This window comes from Juglans regia, chromosome 13, assembly GCF_001411555.2.
Source record: "Juglans regia cultivar Chandler chromosome 13, Walnut 2.0, whole genome shotgun sequence".
Lineage (NCBI taxonomy): Eukaryota > Viridiplantae > Streptophyta > Magnoliopsida > Fagales > Juglandaceae > Juglans > Juglans regia.
In genome coordinates, this window is record NC_049913.1 from 10,188,167 (window position 1) to 10,200,393 (window position 12,227).

The 12,227-nt window shown below is 32.6% G+C and overlaps 1 pseudogene; it reads left to right on the forward strand.

Annotated features, from left to right (window-relative positions):
• Positions 1-1,534: 1,534 nt before the first annotated feature.
• On the forward strand, positions 1,535-3,364 carry LOC108989405 (annotated as a pseudogene).
• Positions 3,365-12,227: the final 8,863 nt, after the last annotated feature.

Below are 12,227 nucleotides of genomic sequence, written 5' to 3' on the forward strand. Positions count from 1 at the left end.
ATAAGTATATTTTACTATTTATATTTTTATATTGTGTATTAAGCTGATAATGATAGAAAATAAATGTAACCTCAATTGAAAATCTCATCATAAAAGAAAAGTAATTTGGCAAAAAAAATTACAGGAAAGGGAGGGAAATTGAGGAAAAATAATAAAAAATTCCTTTAGTTCTTCAATAGTGTGTCGTCAAATATAGCTAGGTGGAGAAAGTTATTGTAACTCAAAACTAAAAAATACGGCTATAACTAGTTTAATGTAAGAATTTTGTGACCAAAAATGATAAAATTTGCACTCGGCGTTGGCAATCTAGCCATTGCCAACCCTCTTACCGCATCTATGTTTCAAAAACACCATTAGAGAGCTTATAAATAGTATCTTTTAGTGAGTGTGACACCTAGCTCAGTGAGCTTAAACGTAAGCTTACAATATTGACAAATACTGTTTTATAAGAATAGTGTTACACTTATGTAAGTTATGTTTACAAATAAATATAGGTTTGGATTCAAAACTCACCTTAACTCATCTCAATTCATCTTATCTCATCTCATCATTATAATTTTTTTAAATTTTCACACAAAATATAATAAATAATTTAATTTTTTTAAATCACAAAATAACTTTCTCAAATTTCCATACAAAATATAATAAATAATTCAACTTTTATTCTACTATTTACAAGTCATCTCAATTCATCTCTAAATTCAAACCTATCCACTTACGTAAGTTACGTTCAACACTCAAATTCTCTCCTTTTCAAAAAAAAAACACTCAAATTCCCTAATGTCACACTTACGTTTAAGACTGGGTGTGACATGACATTAGTCACTTCTTATGTTTATATGCTTAACATTGTTGGATGTGAGATGAACTAGGTGCTCTTCCATACGTGGAGCCTGATTGTGATTGTGACGGTCAGTTTAATCATCCGTCCCGATTAGAATTTCTTACAATTTTTTTGTAGATTTTTAATGAAACTTAGGTACATGCGTAATGATATTTACAGTTATCACATAAAAAAAAAAGTAGATAAATGAATTCACATAAAAAATTATTTTTTTAATAATAATTCCACTAAATTTTTAAATAGAATACGCGAAAACTCTATAATCCAAAACTGTAAATAACGTTACCAAAAACAACTCCACAAAGTATGGACCCCCAAAAAGTGTAAATGAAGGTGAAACTGTTCTCGAAGAGCTATTTCTATTTTCATGTCGAATTGACTTTTTGTTATTTATCTCCTCAGTCTTAAACGTAAGTTTACAATAATAGAGTATTTGTAGTTTTTCTCTAAGCTCATGGCATTTGAAATAGAACTATCACCATTGTATTTGTGAGTTTCAAATGCTTGCAAAATTGTTACAGCCGAGTGGTCGGCATTGTAAATGGTCGTCCCTATTGATGTATGTTTTGTAGCCGCCGGGCCACGATGGATCCTGTACTTGTGGAACGGAAAGGGGAAGAAAGAGTGACTGGGTAATAGTGTCCCCTCCGATACCAAACTCAAAGTTCTACCTTAGGGTCTAAGAAAACTATGGAGATAGAGAAAGTTAGGAGGGAATATCTAATGTGTAACTCCGCGCCCACTCTCCTTTATAGTTGGTTTTCCGTGGAATTTCTTGGTGGCCACAATGATCGACTTTGCCTCGGATGTCGGGACGTCGCATTTAATGCTGCCATTCCTAAGGTTACAGAGGTCCGACCTCATGGCTGGCCACTCCAAGTTGCAGTCAATGTGGCCGGTCCTGTAGGGACAGGACCCGTCCCGTTAATACTTGGTGACAGGAGGAGCCGTCCTCTCCTTTTCCCTTCCTCGGGCCCCTGGGTTCCTCTGGGCCTTCCCCCGTTGGAGGTTATGGGCTCGGCCTGGTTGAGCACAAAATCTCCTTTCAGTCCCCTTATACACTGTCCCGCCTCAAGCAATTGAACAATGATACAGAATCATATGATTTTAGGACAAAATGCAGTTGACTGTATTCTGTAGAACAAATATATCCATTTTCGTATACGCATATCTCCATCTACACCATATTGTTAGACACTCCTCCACTTCATTCCCATATCTCCTCTTAACTCTTTTAACTTGCTCCAAACTGTTATATTAGATTGAACTGGAGGACCCTTTGGAGAATGTTGGAGTTAAATTGGTAAGACAGGCTGGTGCCAAAACAAATGACCTTGCTGGGTACTGTTCCACTACTTCAGTCATTCTTCCCCAGGGGTCTGATTGCCGAAGAAGGCATGGAGGTATGAAATGGATGTTGTGCACGAGTTGCCTGTCTATTACTTTACAACACAAGTGTTTCTTGTGAAGTATTATAACATTGTGCTATAATGCAGGCTTTCTAAAACACTAGGTAGTGGAAGGCAGGGCTTTCTACTATTGAACTAGTGCCAATGCTGAATGCTCTTTCTAAAAACTTGGAATTAGTTACATAGTAGAGATCAAAATGAAGCAAAGTTTTGAGTGCCGCGCAGTTTGTCGCCGTTAAAGCCTTACCAGCTAGGCGAGGCTGCATCTTTGAAAAAATCATATAGGTATGGCTTGTTAATCATTGGTGAATAGGCTTGTGTGCAGTTCTTATATCTTACAGCTATATTTATTTTTTCTCTTTGTATTAAAGGCACTTTTGGTGTGAAATAGTGTATTAGTAATTTAAATTAAGTGCCTCCACTACATTATTCTAAACATCTAACTTTTTTTCTAGATTATTGCTGCTGGTATGAATCCTGTTCAAATTGCTAGTGGGATTGAGAAGACTGCAAATTCCCCAGAGAGGTAACAAGTTTTATCTTTCTTATTTTGGCTTCATCAAGAAACACTCTAATCATTTGCTTTAATAAACTGCAATACATGTAACATTTTCACATTTGCAGGTTGAAGATCATGAAATAGCACATGTTGCTGCAGTTAGTGCAGGCAATGATTATTCAGTGGGAAACATGATTGCTGATGCTCTTCGACAAGTGGGAAGGAAGGGAGTAGTGACAATAGAAAAAGGGAAATGCACCAAGAACAATCTACAAGATTGTAGATGGAATGCAGTTTGATCTTGGATCTTTGTCCCCGTACCTTGTAAGTGATCAACAAAAGATGACATTGGAGTTCCATAACTGCAAGGTAGGAATTGCAAAATTAATACAGTCTTGCATGCTTTCCCACGAAGTAATAACAAAGTTTAAAAGTCTTTGATTGCTGTTACTTTTGGTCGACAGAAAAATCACAAACTCAAAGGAGATGTATGGAATACTGGACATTGCTGTTGAAGAGAAGTATCCCACTCATGTGATGGTTGCAGAGCGCATTGAGAAGGAAGCTCTTGCTCCAGTAATCAGAAATAAACTCGGGTGTGCTAAAGCCTAAAGGCAGCTGCTATTAAGGCTCCTGCCTTTGGTGAGCGCAAGATGACATTGCCATCTTGACTGGGGGTAGTAGATCAAGTACCGAATCTAAGATATCATAGCATCCTTTTTCATATTGATTATATGTCAATTAAACTAGAAAATCCACTTCCTTTCCTTGGAATTTGGATGCTAAAAAAAAAAAAAGTTAAACTCTTAACTTTGTTAGGCATTCCAGTTACCCATATCCTATGCCTATGCACTTGAGGTTTGTTTAAACACTACAAACTAACATGCTGATTGCAGTAGTTTTTGAGTTAGAACATTTGTTAGGGTAAAAAATATAGTGATCAGAATAACAACAAACAATAGTTGTAGTACTAAGCATGGGAATAAAGTGGTTATGAAAAATCAGTAGTTCAGATCCTAAATACACCTAGAGGGGGTGAATAGGTGTTTTCCAAATTTATTGGACTATTTAAATTCATAATCAATCAATCAATCATATCACAGTAAATGATTAACACATCAATTTCATAATGAAGTAGAAACTCATTTAAAAAACATATTCAAAATTTAAAACTACTCCAGATGTAATTCACCACCAAAAGTCTACTATAGAAATTAAGTTTGTTATAACCAATTCAAAAACACTTACAAGACCCTTCAAGTAACTAAATCTAACTTGTAATATCATGAGTATCCCACTTGATTTCTGCACCCTGATAAGTTCAGACCACTGGCATTTTTATAGTTTTACCACGAGTACCAATTTGATCTCTGCACCCAAGTAGCTCATCCTTCCGGCTAAAGAACATAACCATACCAATGGACTTAACAACACTCAAACACGAGCACAATATGATGGATGCCTGTTTATCAGGAGATAATAGATCTTCAAAGCACAATGAATCTCCTTAAGATTTTCTCTTAGGTACACAATGATTACGGCAGGTTGGGCCTCTCTCCACCACATAGAAGTCCTGCATATTATTCTATATATAATTAGGACCTGAGTAGACTACTTAGAGAGTCCAAACCCTAATTAAAAAGGGAATCTCGAAATGTTAGCTTGAGTAAAGTATTCAGAGAGTGTCGAGGAAACTTTCTATTTAGTTGATATTGTCAAGCTCTTTTGACCCTGTAAACATTGGAATTTGAAGATAATAGTGAAACATAAATTTGTAGATAATTAAGTTAGCTTCTCGAATACACGAAGATAACCTCAATCAATCCGATAAGGGAATAAAAAGATATGACTGATTTACTCAGGATATGTCAATCTCATCAGATCTTGCAAATTTGCAAGCTTTGCACATTTTGTTCCAATTGCAATCTAAAATCTACTCAACATATTTATAACTCAATTGGACTTAATTTTGTAATAAGAACATGCCAACATATTATTTTTACACTAACAAATTAAAAAACCAACAATGCACTGCATCGATCTTTTGGCTAATAACAGTCTTGGAGTCAGGTTTTTATTCTTTGGCACCCAAAGAAGTAAAATCATTATGCAGGCATGTGGCAATTGCAAAAGAAAATTGCAGATTATCGCCATACAATTTTCTATGTTTGCTGTTGGTAGACAGAGACTGCTTATAGGCACATTAAGTGTCTTATATAGAATACAAATGCAATACAGAGTTGAATTAGAACTGCAGTTAACAGACACATTGGAGGGGGTGGGGTTCCCCAAGAAACACTATATTACAAAAACAACAATAACGAACTATGATGACACCGTTGGAGGCGGTGGATGTTGAAAGGGCATTGCAGTTTGTTGTTTTGAGATGTTTCTTAAAGAGAACCGTATTCCCTTATTCAAAATCATTGGCTAGGAAAAGCGGAAATTTAGTAAGGAGATCGGTATTGAATGGGCTAGATTGCGGTGGACCGAGTTTTTTCACGCTCATCGATAACGGCACGTGGGACCACACACTGGTGATTGTGAGGTGGAGTGGGTCAGATCTATTCTACACTAAATGTTTCTACAAAGAGTTTCGACATATATATTTTTTTTTACTTAATGATTAAAAAAATATTTTTTAATAATATTGTAATTTCTTTTAAAAAAAATGTTGAAGGGAATTAAAAAAAGTACGTAAAAGAAAAAGATTACACTAATAGGGAGAATTCCCGATTATATAATAAATTAAATATAATATAAAATAAGTTATATGTTAGAATATTACGAATATGTTCTAATACGATAATATTCGAACATTTTCAATGTTTCTGTATATATCCCTGCATTAAAGCCCAAATAAAAGTCAAAACAAAATGTTGTTGTAAGTTGTAACAACAAATATCATATATTTCCATTACATCCAAAATCTTGTTGCATCTAAGCATTTAATGATCCATCGATCCCTATTAGACTGTATATTTTTTTAAAAAAATAAGAAAATATAATATTTATATAAAAAAAATTAATTTTTTAATGATGTATATTACTCTTTTTTAAAATGAATTTGCGATACTTGTACAACTCATGACTTTATCTAGAATTGAAAGGTGACAATTATAATATTACCTAGCTTTCTAAAATAACTCTTATTATATATAGATGGTTAAGAAAACATGGGATTCAAACTTTAATAAATAATAAAATAAATGTGAATTAAAAGTTGAAGAACGATATTTCAGGAAAATACGGACAGTGAAGGAAATTATTATTATTATTATTTAAATGAAAGTAAAGTAGCGGTCATTGAGAATGGTAGGCATGGTAAGTTGGTGCTTGGTAGGTGGGAAGAGGTGAAAGAAAATAAATTAAAAAAGAGTGAGAAGGGGTAGCTAAGGAGTGATGAAAAGAAGACAGAGAATGTTCCTACCGATCTAAAAATAAAAAAAAAAAAAAAACGTGGAAGAAGATATTATTGTTAATAGATTAAGATATTTGCCTTTATTATAAAAAACTTAAAAAATTCAAGCGATACATAAAATAAATCTAACAGTATTTATTGCTTATATCATAATGTCCAAATTATTTATACATATAATAATAAATATTGTAACACTCCCTTCAAAGTTTTCAAATTCCAACAAAAATTTGAGAGAATTCTTTTGACGTGAAAGTCTTTCACATTTGTTACCAGAAAAAATTATTAATATTTTGACTTACTTAAATTTATAATGAGTAATGCAAAAAAAAATAGTATATTAATGCTTCCTAATAAAAAAGATGATGGAATGTGTCTTTTAAACAGTGAGTTGAGATGAAATGAAATGAGTTGAGATAAAAGTGAAGGTGATAAATATTATTAGAATATTATTTTTAATTTAAGAATTGAAAAAATTAAATTATTTATTATATTTTGTGTAAAAAATTGAAAACATTATAATAATGAAATAAACACTTTCACTATCTAAACAGAGTAGTATACTTGCATGAATCAAGAAGTTGAGTAGTCACTGTTTTCAAAAGAGAAATAAAATATATAACTAAATAAAATAACTTTAAATCAATTTTTAATAAATTCTTGTAGAGAGTGTGACATTAGAGCATGATGCATTGGCAATGTTGCAATTCCAAATTTTGACTAGAATTTGAAATTTTGGATATAGCCAAAATTTTTAGAGAGATTAATTCATATAGGACTATTTATTCTAAAGTCAAAATAGTAATATAATATTATATATTTTAATAATATTTTTAAAAAAATTTAATATTTTATAAATACACTTATATTAATATTAAAATTTAATATTAAAAGAAAGAGATAGTTGCATGGAAAAATTATAAAATATTAATTTAGTCTTCGGTAAGGACTCTCCAAATGTAACTATGGGCCCTAAATTACTATAGCTCAAAATTTGACAAATATCTATTTGGCTAGTCCAATGCAGGAGTTTTAACTCAATAAAAGCTAAAATTTGGATTTCGACTTGGACTTGCTAGCCATTGTCAATGCTCTTAGAGCATCTATGTTTCAAATACTCTATTAGAGAGCTTGTAAATGGTAACTTTTAGTGAGTGTGACGCCTAGCTTAGTCTTAAACGTTAGTTTACAGTATTGACAAATACCGTTTTATAAGAATTGTGTTACACTTATGTAAGTTACGTTTATAAATAAATATTGAGTGTTACACTTACGTAAGTTACGTTCAACACTCAAATTCTCTAATGTCACACTTACGTTTAAGACTGAGTGTGACATGACATTAGTCACTTCTTATGTTTATATACTAGTAATAAAAAAACATTGTCGGATATGAGATGAAGTAGGTGCTGGACTTCTATACGTGGAGCTTGATTGTTATTGTGACGGTCAGTTTAATAATCCGTCCCGATAAGAATTTATTACAATTTTTTTGTGGGTTTTTAATGAAACTTAGGTCCAAGCGTCTTGCATGCTAGTAACTAATATATATATATATATATATATATATATATATATATATATATATTTACAATTTTTGAGTGTGCAACTTTTGTATATTCCTTTTAAAAAAAATGAATAAATGAATCCACATGAAAAATTATTAATGATGATTCCACTATATTTTCAAAAAGAATACGCGAGAACTCCTCCAAAACCGTAAATAACATTACCAAAAAAAACACCACAAAGTATAGTCTATCGACCCCCAAAAAGTGTAAATGACGGTGAAGCTGTTCTCAAAGAGGTATTTCTATTTCATGTCGAATTGACTTTTTGTTATTTATCTCCCTCAGTCTTAAATGTAAGTTTACAATAACAGAGTATTTGTAATTTTTCTCTAAGCTCATGGCATTTGAAATAGAACTATCACCATTGTATTTGTGAGTTTCAAATTTTTGCAAAATTGTTACAGCCGAGTGATCGGTATTGTAAATGGTCGTCCTGTTGATGCATGTTTTGTAGCCACGGGGTCACGATGGATCCTGTACTTGTGGAAGGGAAAGGGGAAGAAAGAGTGAAGGGATAATAGTGTCACCTCCGATGCCAAAATCAAGTTCTTCCTCAAGGTCTAAGAAAACGAAGGAGATAGAGAAAGTTAAGAAGGAATACCCAATGTGTAACCCCTCACCCATCATTAGCCCTCTCTCCTTTGTAGTTGCTTTCCCATGGGGTTTATAATCTTAAGTATTATTAAAAAATTTAACTTGTTAATTTATTTTTCAGTGTTTTGGAATATAGTTTATATATAATTATCTATCTAACTATTATTCTGAAACGGTACACTGAAACATATCGATACCAAAATATTTCATTCAAATACTTCAACTAGAACAGATTTTAAAACTTTGATCTCGACCCATTTGAGCCTTTGCGTCTAGGGGCGATGTCGTGTCGCATTTAATGTGGTGCTCCTTGTCAGAAATCTCGACTTATATTTAATCATTCAATGTGGTGTGGCTAAGGGCATGCCTTAACAAGGAGCCAACTAGGGCTGTATAGATTACCCGTAAAACCGAATGACCCGTTTAAGGTGACCTGACCCGATCCGAATTTTATCGGGTTGTTATGTAACCGGGTTGGAGACCCGACTATTAATGGGTTTTATATGTTCCTCTCAACCCGTCTGAATATAAATATCAACTCAGACTTAAATTCTAATTTCTCAAGACTCAAGCCCTAGCCGCTACTGCTTCTTTCTCTCTTAAGTTGCAGGTTGTGTCTTTCGAACAAACACTGGTCGAGATCGAAGATGGAGTGTGATCGGAGAGTTGGGGTCACGGTGGACTTTTCTCCTTGCAGCAAGAAAGCGCTGAAATGGGTTATCATATTTCCCCCCCCCCTCTCTCTCTCTCTCTCTCTCTCTCTCTCTCTGTTTCCCAATAAATTTATTTTCGTTTTCGCTTTTATTTTTCTCTTGTCGGTAAAGTAAGAAGAAGACGCTCGATGTTTCAGCTGCTTGTGCTACACCCCCATTTTCGACTGGAAAGACTTTCGCTACTTTCTTAGACAGATTTACGAGGTGTCAATTTCATGTGATTTTCATATTATAAACTCTTGCTGCCTTGCATTTGAGTTTTTTTTTTCAAAGATCTGGATGAAATGTAAACCATAAAGGACTATCCTTCGGAAAAATTTCAAGGGAACTCTGAGATGGATTCCACTTTCATCAAGTGAGAGGGTTTGTTAATTTTAGCTCTTTGAACTAAAATATTTCATCCCAAATACCTTTTATTGACTTTTTACCCTTACTTTTTTCTTTCTTTAGTGAAGCCATCGCCGCCTGCATCGTGTTCATGAAGAAGATTGCTGACGAGGAGAACTGCAACTCTTTTGCAAAGCTACACTTTTCATTTTTAGTTTTTTGGGATGTTTTCTTGCGATTGAGGATCTGAGCTTGATAATTTGATATTGTGATCAGATTTGAGATATAGATGATAGAAAAATTTTGTAAATCGATGTGGATGTGCAGAACGTAGTTTTTTTTTTTTTTTTGCCCGCTTTGGGGAAGGTCGGGTCGCACGGGCTCGACCCGATTTTGGTTTGTTCGGGTCGGATCGGTTCGGGTTGGCGCCTTGGATGGTCACGTTCGGGTCGGATTGGGTGCAAACCTGGTTGTCTCAGGTCGGGTTGCTGCCCTAGAGCCAACACTGGACCCTTAACTCTGATAATCGGATTGGGTTCAACCTGCCTAAGAACAACTCTGTCCTTCCAACAACTTTCTCAAACTTTCGAACAAAACATAAAAAACAATTCATTTTTTTTTTAAATTTCAAAACAAAAATTATATTAAAAAACTATATTCTAACGATATTTTAACTTTATAATTTTTTATTCAATTTTTTTCTATTTTTTCAAAATCTTATAAAATATCTTAACTCAAACTATTTCATTACTATTTACAAATTATTTCACTATTATTTATAAATTTCTCACCTCAACATCCAAAAGACACCTAAATCTTAAAGGATACATGATTTCCTTACATATCTATCTTGTTTTCTTTTCCTAGAGATTGTATAAATCATTTCTTTATGAAACACATGAATTTCTTAAATTCTTATTTAGAAGCAAATGATGATTGGCCAAAACATTACGTGGTTCATGTGACGACGACCATTACTTTCACGAGCAGTCAATGCCACGAAAACAAATTGACTTTGGAAAGTGAGGTTTTTTAAGGTGCATTAGTTTGAATAGTAAATTAAGATAAAAGTTGAAAATTAAATAAAATATTGTTAAATATTATTTTTTTATATTATTATTATTTTAAAATTAAAAAAAAAAATTATTTATTATATTTTGAGTGAGAATTTGAAAAAATTATAATAATAAAATAATATTAAATGAAACATCTTTTATATCTAAAACTAGCTAACTCTTTATCAGCATAATATAGATGTCTAAGCGAAGTGAGAATATGTGAACAAGACAGGAGAACAGATTTCCCGAGATGTTACCTACATATAAACCATCATTAATATTGAAAGCTAGCTTAGCATGAGACGACGACTTGACTTATTCAGAAATGACATATGGTCATAATATTGTAAGCTAGCTTAGATGATTGGCCAAAACGTGGTTCATACGATGCTGACCATTACTTTCACAAGCCTTCAATGCTGCAGAAAAGACTTGACATGGGAAAGTGAGGTTTTTTAACTCCTTATAAACATAAATCCAAGCAAAGTGTGAGCACAATAGGATAAATGTTACTACATATCATCCATTAATATATATTGTACGTTGGCTTAGCATGAGACAATGACTTGACTAATTTAAAGTTAACCATATATATGGTCTCTGCCAACTCATCCAAGACTAATTTAAATGCATCACGTACTCGTCGAGTGAATGAAATCATCTAAATTCCTTTCCTCTATTTTTTTTTTCTTGATCTTTGTTCTCTTTCCAACTCCAATATTTTAGATGGAGAAATGATATTTACAGTCATGAAGTATGCAAATGTCGCGTACTCTCTTTAAAAAAATATGTAAAATGGAATACGTATGAAAAAAAAATTATTAGACCTCACTCTTTTTTAAAAATGTTACACGATATTTACATACTCCAAACTATATCTAACATTAGTATTTTAGATAATGGTTTTATTGATAACTTTCTTGTTGACGACCTTTTATCTTAAGATTTCAAAATTTTGCAATTCGTAATTTTTCATAAAAATACTGTTAGTCAGATAATAACTTGATACCTTTTGTGAGTGACATGTTCAGTTAATAGAGATTACCCATATGATCTTTATCAATTTTTTTTTTTTAATTTCAACTTTAAAAAAAGGAAAATTCTATTTGAATAGAAAAAGTGACCGATTGAATTTTTTATTTTTTATTTTTTTACTTAATAATTAAGAAATTGATTATTAGTGAAGTAGTATTTTTTTATTTTTTAAAAATATTTAAAGATATATAAAAAATGATTAAAATAAAAGGGAAAACAAAAAGTGCATTTGCACTTATCAATCAACTATCTTTGGTTCTTCATTAGTCTCCGTAGTAGTACCCTTAAAAAGTATTGTGAAAATATGTTGTATTCAAAAAATCAATTTAACTAAAAATAATTTAAAAATATATATATGCCAACTTAAAAAATTGAGAAAAAATCACTTTAACATGAATAATTTTAAAAAAATTATCTTTTAACTTTTTTTTTTTGGAAACTAGTGTAAAAAACCTGTTTCACACTACCAGCCACTCGGATGACCTACAACAAATGAAAGTGTGGCACTGGGGGCCCGAATGAAAGTCCGATGCCTAAGCTAGAGAAATAGTCTGAGTGTAAGTATATCAAGAAGTCAAGTGATCATTTGTTACATCCATAGGCTTATTATAGAGGCGCATTGAAGTGTTAGGGATGTCGATAATCACCAATCCCTTGTGTTTATCCTTAACTATCTCTTAATAAGATGAAGGGATAATTGTCCTGATTTACAGGTGCTATATCCAGGTAATGCTCTAGCTCCTAGAAGGCTTGGTCACA